Source organism: Micromys minutus, assembly GCF_963924665.1.
Source record: "Micromys minutus genome assembly, chromosome: 10".
Classification (NCBI taxonomy): Eukaryota; Metazoa; Chordata; class Mammalia; order Rodentia; family Muridae; genus Micromys; species Micromys minutus.
The window spans coordinates 23,082,343-23,087,362 of record NC_137979.1 but is presented as its reverse complement, the minus strand read 5'-3'; the positions used below and the strand labels follow the sequence as shown (position 1 = coordinate 23,087,362).

The window sequence follows — 5,020 nt, the reverse complement described above, 5'->3', positions numbered from 1 at the left end:
AATAGAAGCAGAGGGCGTGATTCTGGTAGGCTAAGTTTGGAGTGGGTTGTTCACCAAATAGACCCTATTCTGGGAGAGTTCAGTGCACCTCAGAGAGCAGAAAGCACTGAATTTCTTTTTGCATAGCATGGTGGAAAGGAACTAAGAAGCAATAAGAGCAGGATTCCCCCACCCCAACTGAGCTCCTAGCATTCAAGCAATAATATTGGTTCAAGAAAAAACACCCGAGAAAGAGTTTTAAGTACTTTAAATAAATGTACATCTTTGAAGTTTGTGAAATATAGAAAAAGCTATGCTTAGAGGCAAATGCATATTATTGTGTGCATTTATTAGATAAGAACACAGGTCTTAGGCCAATTATTTTTGTCTACACCATAGAAAACTAGAAAAAGAAGACCAAAGTAAGATAAAAGTAGAAATAATGAAGTCGGTACAGAGATCAATGAAATTAAAAACAGAAAATCGATAGAAGAAATCAATAAAAACCAAAAGCCTTTTTATTTAATAAAATCAGTAAGCTTTTTTCCAGGATAAGGGGAAAAAAAGAGCAAAGACACAGTGGCCACTATAATAATAAAAGAGGGAAACTGAGTCTTATGGGGATCACATATGTAAGACAGTGTAAGACTCTGTGTCTGCGCTGTGACTGCCTCATGGAAAGAAAAATGCTAACCAAAAGCCATCATCCATCAAAACTCACACAGAAAGGGATGACCTGAACAGGCCTGTGCTTATTACAGAAATCAAGTCAATAAATGACACAGCAGGTATCAGCTGCAGGACTGTTCACTGGTGGCCCTTCCAGACATTCAAGGAGGTGAAAAATCAGCCCTCTGTAGACTCTTCGAGAAGATACAAGGAGAGACTACTTCCCAGTTTACTTTGTGGTGCCCCCAGTACCGAAATGCAGAAACCATTTAAAGAGGTATAGAGAAGAAAGCTACTAACCAGTATCTTAGAGGCACTGATGCAAAACTCAGTAAATCTAGCAAATCAACACCAGCAGATCAGTCTAGGGCAGACAGGTGGCTCCTGGACTACATATGCTTACCCGGAAGGCATGCAACATGAGCTTGACCATCAGAACTCACCGTGGAAGGGAAGAACCAAGTTTGGAAAGATATTTTATTTGACTTCCACATATGTGCCTTGGCACATGTACATACACACACACAAATAAAAATGAAATAAAATCTAATTTTTATAAAGTCAACAGATGATTTTTTTTTAATGTCATGGGCTGGAAAGATTGCTCAGAGGTAAAATGATTGATGTTTAACCATGAAAACCTGAACTGGGGTCTCTCTAGGTTACACATAAAAGCCAATTTTGACAATGTGTGCCTATGCCCTTGCACTGGGAGGCCAGAAGTGGGTAGATCCTGGGGAGTCACTGGTTAGGCAGTTTCACTGCAATGATAACTTCAGGTTCAGTGAAAGATGCTGTGTCAAAATACAAGAGGAAAATGATAGAGGACACCCAGTGTCAACCTGCCCTCCACATGCCTTGAAAACCAAGGCGGAGCCCCCCACCCACTATTCCTCAGAGTAGAGGCCACCAGGACAGCTGCTTTTTATTCTTCCTCATCCCCTTCCTTTCCCTCCCACCCAACCCTCCCTTTTTTCCTCCCCCACCAAACCTCCTTCCCAGCCAGCACCCAGTGGGGTTCACCTTCATCAGGCTGCCTCAAGGAGCTGCCAGCCCCCAGAGCAGGTCCACAAAACAGAAAACAACTATTGGCAAGCACAGAAAAGAAGAAAAACTACAAAATTCAGGGCTGCCTTTGCCTACAAATAATTGCAGCTCCTGGTAGGGGAGAGGTCATTCTGAGCATGAAGCTGGACATTCTCTTGTGCTTAGGACAGTCCACCTTACCTCTCTGCACTGATGTCCCTGTCTCCAAGAACATAGCAAGAGTACCATGTGTAAGGGTGCAGTGGCGCCTTTTATGGGACTGCCTCTATGCTGGTTGTTGGCATAGCTTCTTGAGGAGAGGAAACTAGGTATGAGGTCCATTCTTGGGAACCAAAGTCCTGTGCACAAATATATATACAGGTAGGAGTGTGCATGAACACAGCGTGCAAGCACACACATCAACTCACAGTGGATTCTAAGGGAAGGTGAGGGTCTGGTTCTCTAGGCCTGGGCTGGTCTCCTGCTGGAGCAGCTCAGATAATGGTGGCAGAGAGCAGAGGGTTGTAGATCCTTTTCCCATCAGCTGAGCAGGCACCATGGGCCAACATCTCCTGGGCAGTGATCCAATTGTCCAGGATCTTCTTGCTTCGCGACTTCACAGTCTTACGGTGGGTGGCTCAGCGCAACGATGTTGAGCTCAGATTTGCCGTCACCATTCTGCTGCTCCCTTAGACACTCCAGATGGCTCTGTGTCATAAACTTACACCACTTCAGTTGCTCCGGGGCTCCGATCGTGTGTTGCTTCCTCTCTTTGCTCCAGTAGCGGCCCATCTTCATCTCACTCACCGCATTATCATCAGTGGTCATACCACGGCGCTCCTCTCGGATCTTCAGGGCCTGGCCTTCAACGGCTGATCTCACATAGGCCGCTTGGCCACATAGCGGGTCCCATCACTTTGCACTTTCACCTTCCACTCCATGCGGGGTGCTTTGACAGCCGCAGCCATCACCCCTTCTACCCGAGGACCACTAGCCAAGCTCAAGGAGCCATGGTCCAGATCTTCCAGGGTGCATAGCGGGGCCAACTGCACACACCTGGCCAAGATGGCGCCTGGAGAGGTAAGGGCTACCCTCAGGGCCCACAGGCTCCAGACTAACACTTGTCTTGATGCTGCAGTGGACACGTTCTTCCGTGTGCTGTCTCTGGCCCACTTCAGGATCCAGAGAGAGTGATCGGAACTTGGCTGGGCTCCGTGGTGAAGTAGTCCCCTTGAGGTGGGTTGTGACAGGAAGGCCAGAAGGGGTTCGATTCAAGTTAGAATATCCAGCAGCAGATGGCTCGGGGAGGGGGGCTCTCTGGCAGAGGCTCCAAAAGCAGTGGAGTGCTGCGGCAGCTCTCCCCAGTGTTGTAGGCGCTGGTGCTATCCCTGTCTGATTTCTCTGGCAGTTCAGAGATATCAGACAACTCATGCTTTTGGGGCTCACTGGCTGATAAGTCATAGAGACGCTCCTCCTCCAGCAGCCAGCGCTCCTGCAACTGTTGCATCTTCTGTGCCCATAAGATATTGTGGCACTTCAGCTCTAGGTGCTGAAGCTCTTCCTCCAGCATGGCCATCTCATGGCCTAGGCTCTCATTATGGTTGACATCTAGAGCACTGTTGCCACTGGAGGCCCGGGAGAAGAAGATGCCCAGCTGGTTGGCATTTTCCAGGTGGCATTTGATCTCTAGCAGCTCCGGGTAGCATCCATACTCTTCATCAGTGAGCCCAGGCAGGTTAGTCCCTCCCAGCCCTGCCCCTCAGCTAGCAGAGAATCCATGCTGAAGCGGAAGTCCCTGTTCTGTAGGGTATCCCTTTGTAAACCGAACTTGCGCAGGCTTCCAGCTGTGGTGGTGGTATGGGAGGTTCATTCCCCAGCAGATCATGTTCAGAGCTCTCTTCATTTCGGGTCCACCCCACTGTCCAGGTCCTAGCTGTTGCTCAAGCCTGGGTTCCCATCAGGAACTCCCTTCTCATCATTTCCAGTCTGCTGGGCATGAGTGGACTTTAGCTTCTAAGCATGAAGGTCCAGTTCATTCTCAGATCCAAAGTCACCTAGGAAGTCATCTCTGTCACTGTCTTTCCACCGCTTTGCTAGCCGGCTCTCAGGCGGGGCCACCAGCAGGGAGATATTGGTATTCTCCTCTTGGCTCAGAATGGCTATTGCCTCCCCTCGGTTTTGGACATCCATTCTATTAATAGCTTAGAGAGGACATACAGCTCCAAGATGCCCATGGGTGGGGTGGGCATGCGTAGTTTGCCCAGTGCCATGATATCCTCCAAGGTGGTGTCTGTCTGAGTGCCACTGTCCACCAGCTGAAGGTCATGGCAGGAGCTGTCCCCTCCACAGATGGGGGCTGCATCTTAGTGCCTGGATCACCAGGGGCTCCTTGGAAGCACGCAGGACCTCTAGGGTTTGCTCCTGAGACAGCCTGGAGACCTCCTTCCAGTTCATCTGAGCATCATTTTGTATTGCTCCTCTGGTTTCTGGACCACAAACAGATTACATCCCATGGTGCTGACTGGTGAGGAAAAGAGGAGAGAGGGAAGAGGAAGGAGTCTTTCACTGGCCAGCTTGTGGAAGTGTGGGACCAAACTCTGCTGTGGGGGAGGGAGCACACCCCAGCTCCTCTCCTCTCCACTTAACTCTTTTCATGCCAAGGCCAGACACAGGCCTTGGAACTACTCTTATATCAGGCCTATAAGGATAAGCATTAGTACCCCAAAGCCAATTAATTTCCTATTCAAGGGAAGTGAACTAGTAAATTTAAAATAGAAAACTCCACAAAGCTGTTTATGTAAGCATGCTTACAAACACTTAGATTCAAATATAATAAAATAATGCAAAGTCCGTGTGGAGAAACTATAAAACTCTACTGAGAGAAATTAAAGACCCAAATAGACAGAGAGATAGATGTAGTTCATGAATAGAAAACTCAGTGTTGAGATGTAGGTCTTCTTAACATGTTGTATAGATTTGATCCACTCATCCAAACTCATTGCAATATTTTGTGGGTATCAATAAAGTCTAAATTGATATAAGGAGACCAATGTTCCAAGATATCCCAGAGGATATTGACAAAAGGACAGATGATTTAATTGGCTCTGAGATGTAACAGAGAGTCACAGTATTTGTGAAAGACTAAACCAGTGGATCAATGGAAAGGAACAAAGATGCCAGAAACAAGCCCACATAACCTGAAGTGGTCTGTTCTCCTTGATTCTTCATTGCTAGGATAAAAAAAGGACAAAAAGCAAACTATAGAGGAAAGGGGGTATCTCAGCTTCTGGGTTTCAGTCCATTGTGAAGGGAATCAGAGCGGGGAGGCAGGAACTGAGGCAGAGAC

General features: G+C 47.5%; 1 pseudogene across 1 annotated transcript; it reads right to left on the bottom strand.

Moving 5' to 3' along the window:
• Window positions 1–2,168: 2,168 nt before the first annotated feature.
• On the bottom strand, window positions 2,169–4,187 carry LOC308425159 (PDZ domain-containing protein 4-like; annotated as a pseudogene). Its single transcript has 3 exons — window positions 4,135–4,187; window positions 3,935–4,008; window positions 2,169–3,875 (listed from the first exon to the last, which is right to left on the bottom strand). The product of its transcript is annotated as a PDZ domain-containing protein 4-like (transcript).
• Between the last annotated feature and the right edge of the window lie 833 nt (window positions 4,188–5,020).